The sequence below is a fragment of the Pholis gunnellus genome (assembly GCF_910591455.1).
Source record: "Pholis gunnellus genome assembly, chromosome: 10".
Lineage (NCBI taxonomy): Eukaryota > Metazoa > Chordata > Actinopteri > Perciformes > Pholidae > Pholis > Pholis gunnellus.
Genome location: NC_136537.1, coordinates 7,120,064 through 7,137,932, shown reverse-complemented (window position 1 = coordinate 7,137,932; position 17,869 = coordinate 7,120,064). Strand labels below are relative to the sequence as shown.

At 47.7% G+C, this 17,869-nt stretch overlaps 1 protein-coding gene across 1 annotated transcript in view; it reads left to right on the top strand.

Moving 5' to 3' along the window:
* gpc3 (glypican 3) overlaps window positions 1-17,869 on the top strand; it is a gene marked incomplete at its 5' end in the record, with an annotated part of 96,142 nt that overhangs the window by 10,708 nt on the left and 67,565 nt on the right. The window lies entirely within an intron of this gene.

Genomic DNA, 17,869 nt, shown 5'->3' with positions numbered 1-17,869 from the left:
CTGCTGGAAGTGAGCGAGCGGACAGGGAAGTCAGCAGGAACTAAAGGGGACACCATTAAATCAGTGTCCCCATGCTGAATGCTTTAAAGTACCTCCTCTCTTTTCTCTCTTATTATTGGCCAAACCAAATTTCTCAAAGTTCCCATCAAAGTTCTCAAGTGTTTAAGAAAACCTTCAGTCAAGCAGCAACAAAGACCTTTAATAAGGCCTAATGATTAATGGAGTAGTTCGACATCTTAGGAGCTATGCTTATTGCCTTTCTTTCCTCTAATTCGTTAGAGTGAAATGAGGAGCTTGGAACCTTTTAAGTCTGTAAATGTGAAGCTACCATGGAACAGCCGGTTAGCTTAGAGGTCTTTAGAGGTGCTAGAATGCAGTTTGTTACCTTTGGACAGAGATAAGCAAGCTGTTTCCAGGCCTGTCGCTGGCAGAGGCTTCATATTTACTGTACAGATTGAGTTACGCTTAAAGTCTGTGGATAATTAAGGGCATGGCCACATTGAGTGACAGGCGGGAGCCGTCTGCTAGTTGTCACCTCAGCTAATTCGAGTCACTAAACTTAACCACTCGGCCGTGTTTGTGGTGTTGGTGGCTTTTGGAAAAATGTTCATGCAAATATTGGACAAATAATAAGGCTTGCTGTGAGGTTCATTGTACGCCGGTTATCCTGCTGGTGTGGGTGTTGGATGATGGGCAAATTGAAGGAGCTGACCAGCATTTCACTGGACTTGTAACGTTACCTTGTTCGATTTCATGTGACAATTGAATTGACTGAATGAAAAAGTCATGTGCTCCAGTTTTGCCGGTGAGTGAAATTCTAACGTTAATATTGTTAGCTTGGTAGCTTCGAGTTAGTGGGACATGTTTAATTAAGCAACCAGGCTTCATTCGGCCTGCTTCAGCTCCATCTACTCTTCAAGCCTTTGCCTATTGTTGGATTAGCGGGATGTAGGCTGTGTCATCACTGCCAAGATGGCGACGGCCATTAGCCGCCCGCTTTGAGCTTCAGAAACCTGTGTGTTACCGATGTTAGAGAGTCAGTTCATTGACTTTTTCTACTCGTCTTTACTCCCTGTGCTAATATTACTCTATGTCATCATTTCTACTGTACTACAAACATTACATCGGCTCACTTAAAAAAAATAAAAAGGTTTGACGGTTGTAAACTTAAGGAACTGGTATCAACTAAACTCCCCGACAACAAAGGCGTACACAACTTTTTCTTCAACAGAGCAGCCATGTTGGCAACAGATGTTATGAAATATCCCGTTTCACATTTAATGCCGAGCTTTCGTGATCACGCTACGCAGGCCTTTTCAATCACAGCAGCTCTGTTTACTGTCTCTGGGTTTCCACTTGAAGCGGGACGTGCAGACTCACTGGGCCGACTTTCTTTCTGAGAGCGCACACTCACGGGTTGCGAAACGCAGCACCATCCTGACACGCCAATTAAAAGTTTAGGTTTAATGGGGACCGTGGGGTTTGCTCGACTTGGTTGTTACACACTAACTATGTTGGAGACTGCCGCTGTGGTTTGGCTGCACTTTCCTAGAAGGGGGTTCAATGCTAATTGCTTTAGCATAGGACTTGAGAGAACTCCCCAAACAGCCCCCGGACTGAAATCCTTTTAACATCCTGGTCTTATCTGTTTCCCTCTGCTTCATTTTCATCCTCTTTCTTTTCTTCTCTTTCTCTCTCTCTCTCTCTGGCCCTGTCATCCTCTCTCTCCATCTCTGTCTCGCTCAATCTGCTTGACTTTTCTCTCTCCTTCTTTCTCCCTTCCGTCTGTCTCTTCTGTTCGTGTTCGTGCCGCTATTGGGAATTGAGTGCATGCCTTGTTTGCAATCTCCTTTGCTGCTCTCTGTCTCTTTTTTTCTCCATGCGCTCGCTCCTGCCAGAGATCAAAGGGCTTCCCCTCTCCACTCCTCTCATCTCCCATCTCTCTGAGTGCTCTCTCTATCCCTGCTTCCCCCTCTCCTTCCAGCCCCACCTGCCCTGCTCCGCTTTCCCCCAAGCCTCAGACTCCACCAGAGGTTTTCGCCCTTTTGAAGTCAACTTCTCCTAACAATAGAAAAAGTATTGGCTCTCTATGTTTGTCTTTTAAGCGGTGAGATGACAGGCCGCTTTAACATAAGGCTTCTTCTAGATCAATACCAGGAAATAGGTAAGGCATTAGGAATTTCTAATGATGCGTGGCTCCTGCGCAGAATGCCTCACATGCCATTTGCCAATCTAATGAGCCCGATCGGATCTCTTTATAGTAAACCAGGGAACCACTACGTAATGGATAGACTGCAGCATCCACTCTGATATGGGACAGGCTCTTGGATTTCATTTTGATTCACATTAGCGAGATCATAACATCATCTTCCCCCGTGTGCTGTGCTTGCCTCGCGCTCAATGGCCTGATGCTGTCAATTTAGTTCAAAATGAGAATCTCTAAAGCTGTGCAGGACGGCCATCTTTAAATCTAATCTTTTAAAATGAGAAGCTGATCTTGTGCATGCCGAGAATTTAATTTAGAAAATAAATGATGGAGTCCAATATTTCTAAGGAGTGTATTAGTATGTGTTGCTGCACATCACTGAGCAGCCTAGAGATGAGTGGATACGTGGAATTTATTATTATTATTAGTCATGAGGAGAGCGGTAATGTTGGCTGATTCTGCACATCAACATCAGTTTACTACCAGGAGGTTAGTTGGAAAAGTTATCAATCACTCATTAATGCAAAAGTTATTTCGTTGCTTTACTAATTACATACGTAATAAAACATGTAAAAAATGAAACACTGTGGTTTAATAAGCATGCAGCCTACATGTTGGAGGTGCTAAATCTAGACAATGTTGAAATATAGCAACAAATGCTCACCGCATAGGTCAGGATTTACTGTAAGCTTGCAACCTCAAATTGCATACCTGTCTCCTTTAAATGCAATTTATATACTACTGATCTGTTTGGGCACTGCTACGTTTTCAAATTGAATGTATTTGCTGCCTGTAGCCTCTAGCAACATGCTTTACCAATTCACTGTAACCGAGTGCTGAGTGCCTCAACATAACCATTATTAAGTGTTAGAATGCTGTGGATGCTATGAGTGGAGATTGTATTGCAAGATCAAATATTGCAAATATATTTACTATGAACTTTTCCTCATTTTGTCGATAGAAAATGCCATCGTTTATCTGATGTTTCAAAATGTATTTTCTGTTGCACATTAGCAGTTGTCTTTTAGGAGACGGGTTGAAAATTGACTGTTTTGTCCATTTATCAATCTAAAAAACACAGGGTATTCAATATACCATGGTTAGCATTTTTGGCTGATAAAAAACAAAAGTTAATTAATTTCCTGCTCCCTGACTAATGAATGAATGAATGATTATTATTTGAGCACTTGAGTACAGTGATTTTCTATTCTAATTAGAAAGACACAAAGAAGTGAGGTGTGAAGTAAGTGTTGTATGTGTGGAGGTCTGCGGTAAAGTGACCCAGCTCTACTTCAAGGCTGCAACAAGTCCAAAACAAAAGCTCTCTTTCACACAGAGAGTACGGCTGTAAAGACTGTCTGCCATTATGCCGACTTTGCTTTTTCACACTGAACCAAACAATTGCGGGTCTCAGTGTGTGCTTTCAGATTTTTTTGGGGGGGTTTTCTGTTGGTCAGGGCACAATAAAAAGAGGCCGTTTAAATGTCGTGCATGCTGTCATCCTTTCACAGTGACGTAGGTTGGGCTCTATGAGTACCTTTGCTGCCGGCTCAGTGGTGGAACATTCTGCCTCCGTACCTTTCAGACAGAAAAGCAGGCTGTGTGAAAGGGGCCAATGTCTTTACGCTGTGGCTAAGCTGACTTAAGCACAGATTTATGTTTGTGATGTGATTATACATCATCCCCTCTCCCTCAGTCATCTCTTCTGTCTGTATCCTTTGTACAGCTCATCCAAAACCAACTGGCATTTTGGGTGACTGGCAGCTCTAATTGTTGTTGTTTCCCCGGCAATGTGTCCTTCAGAGCGGCGCTGCTACTGCTCACCCCCCCGAGCTCGCAGATCAGAAATTAGATTATCCTTTGTTAACGAGACAAGCTTTTATTCAAGCTTTTTTTTTATTTAAAGAAACGACTTGTTAAAGAGAGCCGAAAGCCTCCGTGGCTGAGCGGCACTGCGGGCGCGATCTATTTTGTTGTATAAAGCGACACATCAGAAAAGGAGCCTCTCCTGACTGCCGGTGGAGAGAACAAGACCACACGGCTGTCTGCTTGGTTTCATCACAGCGCCACGCTCCTCGGCGGGCCCGAGGGGGGAGTCGCACTCGAGTCCAAAGAGTGAACCCTGTTAATAAACATGAGAGGACAGGGTTGGCCCGATTTCTTATGTAGTCAAACATGTGGCGAGGAAAGTTGAGCAGCGTGAGCGTGTGCAGATATCAGAGAGTCTGTGTGATATCTGCTAGAGAGAGAGAAAAAAAAAAAAGTGGGACAGCCAGCCTGGTGCTCCTGGAATGACTCAATGAGTCCATAGAAGGCTGGCTCAGTGGGGTGTTCGAAAACAGGTCTGACTTGGACTACTTTCAGGCAGCGTGAGGGCAATCTGTATGTGGCTTCACTCGTGGCTGCGAGGCGGGGGAGCTTTCTCCACTTTGCTCTGAGCTCACGGGGGCCACGCTCTGTAAATGAGCGGGAGTTTGGAAGGAGCTTGAAAGGATGCTCATATCTTTTCATCCGCTATAAAGACAACGAGCAACCCGCAGTCTCCCCCTGCTCGACAAACTTGCAGAATATCCATGAGGGCACACACACACACACACACACACACACACACACACACACACACACACACACACACACACACACACACACACACACACACACACACACACACACACACACACACACACACACACGCGCCATATTTGAAAAAGTTAACTCAACAGAAGTGACGGGGGAAGATCTTCTTTTGTGTCCTTGAGTTCCTCATACCTCGTTCCTAGCTGGCCAACAAAATTAGCATCTCATTAGCGCTCTCAAAAAAAAAATTAAATTGACTTCCCCCGCTTCTCCTGGACGGGTTTTAATTACTCTTAAGTGTATAACGCATTACAATGGCCGACCCCCTGTGGCCCCCGGCGGAGGCGGTTGTTGACCTTGACAGACGCTTGCCCTCGTTTGTCTCCGATAGTGCTGAATGGACGTTCGCCGTGGCAGTAGCTCAAACGAGATGTGGCAGGAGGCGGATGAGGCCGAACCTGGCAGGCCCCAGCAGCCAATAATCAAAATCGGATCACGCTGCCCTCTGCATCCATTGCCTGTCTCCTGCTCGTTAGCCATCCGCTCGATCCAAAGTGCTGCGGGCGTCTGGCCCGATCAGGCCTTTTCCTCTGTCCCTCCCATCATCTGCTCTCCAATAATCATTCCCTTCGCCTCGCGCACTCCATGGAGTCGTTTTGTCTTCTGGAGAAGTCTCCCGTAGTAATCCAATAAGAGCGGGGACTGGTAGGATGCGTGCCTGCTGCGAGATGTCTGAAGTTGTTTACTCGCTGCCCCGGGCTAATCTGATAACTTAATGACGGGGAGAGGCAGTTTTTTGCAATGTCCAATGGGTTCCTTCGAGCATCGTTTACCAGACACGATGGGGTTTACCCGCCATTACCACGTCTTCTTCTATCAGCTCGTAATTTGATTTCAACTTAATTGCCGTGTTTTATCATTATGCGTCACTTCTTAGTTAGCTCGTAATGAGGTTTTTTCGGTACTTTTTGAGCACTCTGCTGGGCTGGCAAACTGTTGTGCAGATTGATACTTAATAAAGCGGCGTAACACGGAGAAGCTCGCTGTCTGTTTGAGTTCTGAGTTTCTCTCGGTGCTCTGGAGCCACAAAGAGGGGAAAAAAAAAAAAAGTCAGTGTCTCTCCGCAGTGAACAGCCTGAGAGATTATTTGAGTGTTTGTCAGCCTGCAGGAAGAAACATCATCTGCAGCTATAGGCACACACTGTAAGCAGCACACACATCCAGGTACAGCACCAGTGATGCCGCCCTTCTTAGTTTTTCCTCTCATTATCCAGTGTACTGCTTGTGGAACAGTGAATCACCAAAGGCAAATACAAACTGGATGTTTGTGTGCAGTTTGCCATTGAATTAAGATGACATGGTCTGCATGTGAATCTAATGTGTGTGTTTGGTGTCACATCCCCCCGTGTGTGTCAGACAGGAGCCTCTATGTAGTTTGAGACAGGAACAGAAAAGCGTGAGCAGGTAATGTGAATATGTTAAACATATATATCATGAATACATTTTAAATATACCACGAGAGCTAATGACTTCTACAGGAATAAGGAATCATTTTTGCACTCTGCGTTGTGTATATTTATTACTCCACTACATCTTCACAGAGCAACTAGTTGGTTACTGCTATAATAATGCTCTGAATATCACATTTTAGAACCTTGAAAAATAAAGAAAAAGGGAAAAAAACTGCACAGAATTCATGTAACCTTCAGGAAGGTGTCCAGTGGAAGTCCGTCAGGCAGGAAAAGGTTAATGAATATGAAGTGAATATTGTAGCCACAGCTACTTGGGACTCTTGCTAAATGTTGAAAAAACTCCATCCATCCATCCATTTTCCTCCGCTTATCCGGGGTCGGGTCGCGGTGGCAGCAGGCCAAGCAGGCTGACCCAGACTTCCCTCTCACCCGCAACATTTTCCAGCTCATACTGGGGGATCCCGAGGCGTTCCCAGGCCAGCTGGGAGATATAATCCCTCCAGCGTGTTCTGGGTCTTCCCCGGGGTCTCCTCCCAGTTGGACGTGCCCGGAAAACCTCCAGTGGGAGTCGTCCAGGAGGCATCCTAATCAGATGCCCGAACCACCTCAGCTGACTCCTTTCGATGCGAAGGAGTAGCGGCTCGACTCCAAGTTCCCTCCTGATGTCCGAGCTCCTTACCCTATCTCTAAGGCTGAGCCCGGCCACCCTACGGAGGAAACTCATTTCGGCCGCTTGTACCCGCGACCTTGTCCTTTCGGTCACGACCCAGAGTTCGTGACCATAGGTGAGGGTAGGAACGTAGACCGACCAGTAAATTGAGAGCTTTGCCTTCCGGCTCAGCTCTCTCTTCACCAAGACGGTCCGGTGCAGCGCCTGTTTTACTGCTGCAGCCGCACCGATCCGCCTGTCGATCTCCCGCTCCATCTTACCCTCACTCGTGAACAAGACCCCGAGATACTTAAACTCCTTCACTTGAGGTAGGCACTCCGTCCCCACCTGGAGGGAGCAATCCACCGGTTTCCGGCAGAGCACCATGGCCTCGGATTTGGAGGTGCTGACTCTCATCCCCGCCGCTTCACACTCAGCTGCAAACCGCCCCAATGAATGCTGGAGGTCACGATCCGAGGAGGCCAACAGGACCACATCGTCTGCATATAGTAGAGAGGTGATCCCGAGACCCCCGAACCTGACGTTCTCCACCGCCCGGCTGCGCCTAGAAATCCTGTCCATGAAAGTCACGAACAGGACCGGTGACAAAGGGCAGCCCTGGCGGAGGCCAACACCCACCGGGAACGTGTCTGACTTATTGCCGAGAATGCGGACACAGCTCCTACTGCAGTCGTACAGAGACCGGATCGCCCGTTGTAACGGGTCCGGCACCCCATACTCCCGCAGCACCCCCCACAAGAACCCCCGAGGGACCCGGTCGAAAGCCTTCTCCAAGTCCACAAAACACATGTAGACTGGTTGGGCAAACTCCCAGAACCCCTCCAGTAGTCTTGCGAGGGTAAAGAGCTGGTCCACTGTTCCACGGCCGGGACGGAATCCGCACTGCTCCTCTTGAATCCGAGGTTCGACAAACGGTCGGAGCCTCCTTTCCAGCACCCTGGCATAAGCTTTCCCCGGGAGGCTGAGTAGTGTGATACCCCGATAATTCGAGCACACTCTCCGGTCCCCCTTTTTGAAAATGGGAACCACCACCCCGGTCTGCCAGTCCATGGGCACTGATCCCGACCCCCATGCGACACTGAAGAGGCGTGTCAGCCAAGACAGCCCAACAGTGTCCAGCGCCTTCAGCATCTCAGGGCGGATCTCATCCACCCCCGGCGCCTTGCCACCAAGGAGCTTTTTGACTACCTTAGCGACCTCTGCCAGGGATATGGGTGAGCCCCCCAGGTCTTCAGGCGCTGCCTCCTCTGCAGAGGACATGTTGGTCGGGTTTAGGAGTTCCTCAAAGTGTTCTTTCCACCGCCCGACAATATCCCCCGTCCGGGTCAACAGTTCCCCCCCCCTGCTGAGAACAGCCTGGGGTAGGCCCTGCTTTCCCTTCCTGAGGCGTCGGATGGTTTGCCAGAACCTCTTTGAGGCCAACCGAAAGTCCTTCTCCATGGCCTCCCCGAACTCCTCCCATGCCCGAGTTTTAGCACCCGCGACCACCGCAGCTGCAGTCCTTCTGGCCTGCCGGTACCTCTCAGCTGCTTCAGGAGACCCCTGGGCCAAACAGGCCCTGAAGGCCTCCTTCTTCAGCTTGACGGCTTCCCTCACCTCCGGTGTCCACCACCGGGTTCTCGGGTTGCCGCCACGACAGGCACCGATGACCTTCCGGCCACAGCTCCTAGCGGCCGCGTCCACAATAGAGGCTTTGAACATGGTCCATTCGGATTCCATGTTCCCAGCCTCCCTCGGGATGTGTGAGAAGTTCTTCCGGAGGTGGGAGTTAAAGACCTCCCGGACAGGGTCCTCTGCCAGACGTTCCCAGTTCACCCTCACTATACGTTTGGGCTTGCCGGGTCTTTCCAACCGGTTCCCCTGCCATCTGATCCAACTCACCACCAGGTGGTGATCAGTTGACAGCTCTGCTCCTCTCTTCACCCGAGTGTCCAAGACATACGGCCGCAGATCAGATGATACGATTACAAAGTCGATCATTGATCTCCGGCCTAATGTGTTCTGGTACCAGGTACACTTATGAGCCACCTTATGTTCGAACATGGTGTTCGTTATGGCCAAACCGTGGCTAGCACAGAAGTCCAATAACAAGACACCACTCGGGTTCAGATCGGGCAAGCCGTTCCTCCCAATCACCCCACGCCAGGTTTCTCCGTCATTGCCCACGTGAGCGTTGAAGTCCCCCAGGAGAACTATGGAGTCGGCAGGCGGCGCCCTTTCCAGGACCCCTCCCACCGACTCCAAGAAGGCCGCAGTCTTCACAGATCATTTGGTGCCACGATTATGCAGTTTTCTTTTTTGGCGCAAGCAAAGAAAAACAAAAATCTTTTACTTTACTAAAAAAAAGCAACAGGGCACGCAAAAAGGCCTTTCTCACAGCATACCGGTTTAACTTGTCATAGCAGGAGAAGCACAGGTTTTACTAATCAGACTAACGATGGCTCTCTTCTACGCGAGTGTTCCAGTGAGAGCGACAGTGAGCCGGGAACCTGAACTCAAAGCTGCCAAATGGAACTGAGCCGTCGTTATTTTCATTATTTACCTTCCATGACAAAGGCCGATGGGTGGTTCATGCTGGACTGGCGTATAAGTCATCTGAGTGAAGACAGAGGTAGCGGTTAGTTAGTGACAGCTGATTACTAAAACGTCAGTGTGATTGTTTGAACAATGGCTTCTCAAGCAGGGTTTAAAGTGCATGGATCAATTCAAACCTAGTTTTATTAGAAATATTAATACTGAATAATAAGAGATGCCATTATGTGGTCCATGACCCGAGGGTTTAGAAACGCTTCCCTGAAATATCACAGGGACTTGGGTAACTCACCTGGGGGAACCACAGTGAAGGAGGTGAGGAATAATAATCTTTCCGTAGCTGACAGACCGGTTAGAGTGAACATGACATCACCTCTTCCCGAGAATCATTTCACTTTTTTCTTCACCCAGATAAACCCTGGTTTTCATTATTTTTTTTTTTACATGCTTTCAGTTTTCATTGTTTAGCTTTTCAAGCCGTCTGTCTTATCTCGGCGGGCTCTATGTAGGTTGCCAGGCGCTGCCGTCTCAGCGGGAGGCCTCAGCATCCTTCCCCCCCGACGGGGCTGGCATCCTGCTAACTGCTCCCGTTGTCTCGCGCGCTCTCACGGCACACCTTTTTAATCGTGCCTCCGTCTTTTGATTTGACCGCACTCAAAAACCCAAAAAACGGCGACGTCTGTCTCTCTGCTGATAGCGTGTCAGCCAGTCAGCACACCATGGGGGGGATATTTGCATATGATTTCAGCTGTGGCTCTGGAAATCTTCAATAGCAGAATTATCACCCCAGAGAGAAAAGAGCCAACTCTTTCAGACTTACACTTTGGGCTGTTGATCTTGTGTATTTCCTCCATTATTCTTAAACAAAGGCTGATTTCTGTGAGATTAAGAGGCGGTGTGTTATGTTTATATTCATTGTGAGAAGACCTGCGGAGAGGACGATTGCTTCGCTCTGCTTTCGAGCTTGTTTTGAAGAAAATAGTCGTACAAATGTTCGCTTGTTCTATGTCGTGTTTTCAACAATGTCTTAGTCGTTAAAGGAAACCTTTCATGGATTTGAATTTAAGTTTGTACAATATATGCACTTCCATATACTCTCATATTTTCTTAAGGTTTAAGACAGAAATATGTGGTTTACTCTCCTCGCACCAAAGACAACACTAAGCTCTGACAGATCTGCCTCATTAGATCCAGTTATTCTCATTCAGCCTTTTGTCGAGAGACCCGAGGTTCCATTCAGCTTTGGCGTCGCCTCGGCGGAGCGTTATCCGCGGGGTGAACGCGAGATTCCCGTTCTTCTCTACGATCCGTTCGCCACCCACCCTGTCGTGTTCTTTACGCTGATGTGTCAGGAAAGTGTCATGAGCGGTTTCTAGGGACGAGCGTGGCTCTTCGCGTTTGAGCCACGTTTTAATGATGCGCCCTGTTGCACGCCTCTCGAGCTGAATTTCATCATTGAGGAAAAACAAACAGTGTGGAGTGAGGATCAAAGTGTCATTTGAAATGCTATCATCAAACAGAGCTGAAGGGACTGACAGCTCCTCCCAGCTCCAGCTGAGAGAAGGAGCCTTTGTTTCTCTCAACGTCTGATCACTGGTGCATCAGCCGGGATAGAGAGCGGAGAGGAGAGGAGGAGAGAGGAGGAGAGAGGAGGAGAGAGAGCGGAGGGGAGGGGAGGGGAGGGGAGAGGAGGGGAAAGGAGAAGAGAGGAGAGGAAAGATGAGGGGAAGAGATCTGAGAGGAAAAGGAAAAGAAAATTAAAGGAAAGAGGAAAAGAGAGAGTGGAGGAGGCGAGGGGAGATAGGGGGAGAGCTGAGAAGGGGAGGAGTGGAGGGTAGAGGAGAGTGAAAGAGAAGAGAGGAGAGGAGAGGAGGAAGGAAGAGATGAAAGGACAGGAGAAGAGCGGAAAGGAGAGAAGAGGAGAGGAGGGGAAAGTAAAGAGGAGAGATGACAAGTAGAGGAGGGGCGAGGAATGAAAAGAGGAGAGGGAAGAAAATGATAGGAAACAGACAAGGAGGGGAGAGGCGAGGAAAGAGAAGGGAAAGGAGAAGAGTAGGAAAGGGAAGGAGAGAGGTGAAAAAGGACGGGGGAAGAGTGAACGCAGCGTATTGACATGAACACAGCTCTTACTGAGCTAATGAGCTGCTTTAAATGAATCACCCAGCATCTCCATACATCATGTGGGACTTTTCTCCACTTAATGGATGATACAAATCGGTTTTTCAGAAATACCCACGGTTCTATTCAATCAAAGCCGCTTCTGCGAGCCGAATCAATGCAAACGCAAGATCCCATTTGAACAGCCACATCCATTAACAAGACGTGTTTTTGAGAAAGTAAATGTTACGTCTTCATGCCGACCCGAATGGAGGCTATTCTTAGTTGTCACTCTGTTTATATCCACCCTCACTCCGGGCCAGGCGGCGTTTTCAGAATAAATCCAAAACCTCTGCAGCTGATCTGTTGTGGTGGCAAAAAGTTCCCCCTCTCCCTTTCACTCAAAGCCATCGCTTCCTCAATCTGAAGTTATTCGAGTTCAGCTCTGTGGAGGCAACCCCGGCAAGACCTGAAGGTGTTTGCTTGTCAATCTCTCTCTTTGTGCACGACGTTTGGCAGGCTGTGGCATGGGACACCCGCTCCAGAATTAATCTTCAAGGTCTCCTTGTTTATGAAAAGCATCCTCCGCTCTGCAGTCGGTTCACACGCAGGTCTAAGTTGTTTGAACCTAATTCAGGTTGCGGTTTCACATAACTGTGTCTCATTGTGTTGTGATTTCTTACGGCTGCTTGCCTTGGCCAGGTATCTCCTGTGAAAGAGATTCTCATCTCAATGGCGCTTCCCGGTCAATTGAAAGGGGAGATAAATAAATAAATATCACTGAGAGGCGACCTGTTCATTTCTCCATCATTTCATAGTTTCTTCCTTCACCTGGCGACCCCACCAGCTTGCCCTCCGACGATGCACTTATAGTTCAAAGAGATGCATTTTTCATTTTGGCCAATGAAATATTGATACACTTACGCAACATGTGCTCAGCCACGCAGACATAACACCCGTGTCAGGGCAGGGCAGGGCAGAGGGGCTGATCTGACATCTCATGGCTTATTTACAACAATATAAATATGTAACCTTCTTTTTTTTAAAGAGGGCCACTGTCATTTGTTTAACCCCCTAACATGACCTGTCCTCACACTGACCTCTTGCTGTTTGGAGAGTTATTATCGTCTTCTCTTAGTAGCAGAGGTGACAGTAGTGGGATGTTGTAAGACCGTGGTTCTCATACCAACATACATGCTGCTTTCTTTAAATCATATGTTTTCCCTGACTTATACCAAGCAGTCTGAGTTATCTGAACTGACCGTAGACATTAATAGCTGGAGTGAAACTAGAATCTACTGCTTCAAATTACTTTGAGAGTCTACAGCCATAGTGGCTCAGTGATGCTGTGCTTTAAGCTCAGGCAGCAACCTCCGGGTCTGAAACGTGAAGCCAATGAGGAAGTGTCTTAAACTTGCATTATTTCTAATGGCCAGCAGGGGGCGACTCCTCTGGTTGCAAAAATAGGTTTGATTATATAGAAGTCTATGAGAAGATTACTCTACTTCTCTCTTGATTTATTGTAAACATGAGTTTATTGTCTCAATCACTAGTTTCAAGTCTTCTTCATAATGTTAATTTAGTAAACTATGGTCCATTTAGAGTCAATTAGACCATAAAGCAGGGAATGCTCTAGGGCGGGTCTACCTTGTGATTGACAGGTCGCTACTACTGCATTGTCCGGTCCGGGAGTTGTCAGGGTTTTATTCTTACAACTTTAACTCTTTCACAGTGTGCTTTCAGTTCATGAAAGTTAATTGTAACACTTTGGCTTCCTAAAAATGTCTTATTCAACATCAGGCTCCACCCTCTCGTGTCATATTCTGGTTGCAAAACAAAAAAAGACAGCTCAGGTCAAAAACCAAGATGGCGACGGCCAAAATCCCGACCTCGAGGCTTCTAAAACCGTAGTCCACAAACCAATAGGTGACATATACAGTCTATGTTTGAGCTAAATGCTAATCTCAGCATGCTAACATGCTCACAATGCTCACAATAACAATGTGAACAATGTGAACCTGGCAGGTATATTACCAAGTTCACCATCGTAGTTTAGCGTGTTATCAGACTGAGGCTGTGGAAATGTTTTTAGTGTCACAAACCAAAGTCAATACTTATAATGAACAGCTATGAGACCATGAATGTCTAATAGTTGTTGAGTTGCGGCTTTCGTTCATAAAGCCAAACCGCTAGCTTTGCAAGAAATCCAGCCGTGGGACACAACCTTATATGCCGAGCAGTTCCCTCCGATAATGATGGTCCATTTCTTTATAAACACTCTAAATTGCTCTTTTATATAATAGTTTTTATCTGTCTTAAACAAAAGGCCATGTCCCATAAGCCTTAGTCCAGTGTGGTTTTAAATGTCAGCAGCTCGTTGTAATGAGGCAAGTCCACTAAAAGAAGTAAAAGGTTAGAAAAACGGCCTTAGAGGAGACCATCGGTGGATCAACATGTCTTTACAATGACGTACCTGACCCGTCCCAGGGCTAAATTATCATGGAAGCGGTAGCATTTTCATATAGTATGCTAACAAATGAATCATTGTCATGTTTTGTTAAGATCACAAATGTTTGGTCTTCTAATACCAGCTGCTGAAGCAGATGCTTGGTCGGTAAACCTACATTTCTTCAGAGGGGAACCGAAAGAGATCGCAGAGGCTACGTCACGACGTCAGCTCCCCAAAGAGGCGGCAGATCAGACACACTCGTAATGACTCATTCTGGCTGACACTGACAAATGACCCATTTTCCTGAATTCAAATAAAAGGACTTGTCGGAAGTAGACCTTCCCGATGAGTCATCAAAAATATTTTTACATTTTAAAGAACGAGAAAGGAGAGATTATTTCAATGTAAAAATAAACCGATTCCACATATATTTGGCATGTAGGCCCCCCCCAAGAGATGAAGAATTATCTTGTTTTATTAACACAGGGACACAGGATCAGAAATGTGAAAATGTATTTTATTTCACGTCACCGTGTCGTGGAGGTTTGGGGCCAATATCATACCACTTTATATCCTCCATCGCACACTTTGATCTCACACCGTTCCTCCAGATTGGAAACAGCAGTCGTCATATTTTCACTTCTTTAAAAAACGACACCACGTTCACTGTTCAGGCTGCAGCCGAAGCTGCGGTCTATACTGAAGCAGTCGACCCAGGAATTATTGATGAAGCAGGACCCTGTGTGTTCGCCCAGCAGGAGTGTGTGTGAAGAGGGCGGCGTGGCCCAAGGGCGAGTCAGGACCGAGCAGCTTAACGAAGGGAAGGAGAAGGTAGAAGGAGCGGCTGCACGCTTCTCTGCCCGCGTGGCGTGACTGATGTGAGGAGAAATGTTTGGGTGGTGAGGAGTCTGCTCCGAGTCCCGGCGGAGCCTCATCAGTGGTGCACGTCTCCACCCCCCCCCCCTCCTTCCACATCTCTACATCCCTACATCTCCAACCACCCTGGCTGAGAGGCTAAGTGGTGTGAAGCAGGGAGCTCTCCGACAAGCTCCATTACTCCTCCTCAGCAAATTCCCCCGGTCCGCCTGTCAGTGGAGAGGTGATGAGGTGGGTGTTGGGGAGCGCTGGGTCGATCACAGGAGGTAGAACCGAGCAGAGTCTCGGTCATTCGCCAGCACTTCTCATCAGCTATATTCGCCTCTTTAGCGACTTCGTAACGATGGCAGTGAAAGTAGTTAACTCTGCTTGGTTAGCTTCACTTGTTAAGCGCCCAGCTAGAGGTTGGTCGTTTTATTTTTGTTCTCCAGAGAGAGAAACTCGGGTCGGTTAGAGCGTCCCGAGGATGGGCGGTAAAAAGGGGGGAACTGTCATGGCGAACTCGGACCTTGTTAGAATCGATCCTCTCAGATTGAGCACCCTTTCATCTATAATTCATCCCCATCTGAGGGGCACAGATGGAGCGGGGGGGTGAACTGTGCTTTAGTATGTTTTCATAAGCAGTTTGAAATGTTGTCTCGCGATAGCACAGGTAGTAATGAGCCACGGGGGGGGTCCCTGGGTTGATCCCCGCAGTGTCAGGCCTGAAGGGTGCTGTGGGCGGTCACCGCTTCGTCACAGGAGGCCGGCATGTCTGCTCCCGGTCCACTTCGGGGGTGGGGGTGGGTGGGGGTGGGTGGGGGCGAATGTCAGCTTGAACGAGGCGAGTGGAGGGGATCGTTCCCCCATTAATATTTGAGGAGCTCTCGTCGCTGCAGCTGTTTACTTAACAGAACACGCTCCGGGGCTCCCCTGAAGTGGAGCCGGCTGAAAGTGCCACCCTGTCACTCACTCCTCTTGCCCTCCACCCCACCCCCACCCGCCGCCTCTCGTGGGTGCTGCACTGCTACCTGTCCCTTTTCCCCAGAGCTCCCATATCACCCACCCCCACCATCCATCACAGTCCCATCGAGCATGCTTCCTACCTGTCAACCTCTGTAGTGACTGTTATTATTTTTCATTTGTGCAGCCGAGGTAAGTGCATGCGCTCGCTCGCTAACTGATTTTGTTGTTTCACCCCCCCCACCCTTTTCAATTTGTAAAAATAGCTGCGTCTGTGATCTGCTCTGTCAAGATGTCGCCGGTTTGTTTGTCATCTCAAAGCAGTCCAAGTGGATTAATGGCTGCCACGACCAAACTCTGCCCTCGTCTTCCTCCTCCTCTGACGATGATGATATTCACCCACGCTGGCCGTGCCACTCCCGGCCTCATTCCCCCTGATGTGGAGCCTGTATCGCTGCTCTGAAGTCAGACAGAGTTCACCAGTTCATGCAGCTTTAATAACTGAGAGCTTAATTTATTACAAGTCTCATGTCGGCAGATATGACACAGTTCACCTTTGTTTAAAAGCTCACTGAAGCTTGAGACAAACCTTTTACTCTCTGCCAGTCAGGAAGGTGCATAAACCTCACGACTGAGTGACTAGACCAGATAACACACTGAACCACTGGTCAGTAATGACGGGTGTTCTGGTGGTAAACGACCTCGCAAGACCTGCAAAAACGTGTCTCATGTTTTTGTTCCAAAGCAAACATTGACAGCAACCGGCCACTTCCATTGTTTATATGAGATTTGCACGGAAAAGGCCAAAAAAAGGCACAGGGTTTGGTAAGGTTGTGGATGGAAGGGTGTGTAGGACTGTGTAGGGAATGGGACGGGAGTTAACTTCAGCGAATATATGTATATTTTCAAAAGAACCTCATTGAGGAAGCCTCGCCGCTGATACACAGACACCAGAACAGAAATAGACGAGATTTGAAACGGCCTCTTTATCCTTTCAGGTCAAGCCTTCGTTTTTGTCTCCGTCTCCCTTTTTCTTATTCTCCTGCTATACTCTCCCGCCCTCCGGAGCCTTCCTGCTACCCTCAGTCGAGCAAGATTTGTCACAGGTGTTAGTAGGAGGCTCTCGTTCCCATCACACCGCCGAGTGTTTTTCCCGTCCTGCTCTGAACCCCGTTTCCTTTCTCCGCATCGGAAGCAGACTTGATACGCACTAAGACAATGCATATTCGTAGCGGTCGAGAACGTGTCAGTGCTGAGAGGCATGCGGCCTGTTTGTGTGGGTGAAACGCCCCATTAATTGAAAGAACAAGAGCATCAGTTTCTCCGAGCCGGAGCACGTTTCCTCTCATGTCGAGTGTCGTACAGCTTCATTTGCACACCTTACGCCACGCTGTGCTTCTGTTTGATGCCAGGTTGTGTTTTCTCTAAGTGGGGTTATTTGTTGAACAAAACTGCTTAGTCAAATGCACCAGGACCAGTTAGAGTTCACGCGTCTGTCTGTGTGCAGATAATGTGTGTGTCTATACGGGCCTGTTTGGTTTCTCTTCTTCTCGTTCACCTATGGGCACATGCAGGTACATTTTGAAACATTTTCTTTTGAAATGTCGCCGGTGACGGTTTGAGGTGTGCTTTGCACGGATGTTCAACACAAAAGAGACCAGAGCACAAGCTAACAGGGGAATTGTTCACGAGGCTCAGGAATGTGCGCTTCTAAAACTCTTCTTGTCCTTGTACTCGTTGAGGTGCATTGAATTCCTGTATTCAGGTGCGATGAAGGACATTGTAGATTCTTAACACACTCAGGGTCATAATCCATTCTGTGTGAAGGAAAGTGTGTCTTTCTGATGAAGGACGTCTCTTAAATGTGATTCAGATTCAAAAACTTTTGTCTCCGAGAGGCAATTTGCTTTACAGGCAGTTAGTCCAAACTAATACGTACAATAAATCCAACACGAGACGGCACAGGATCCATATCTCCTACGCTGTCAACGTGAATCATGGGAAAAGAAGATGTCATATCCTGTAGTTTGTTTAAAAAAAAAAAAGAA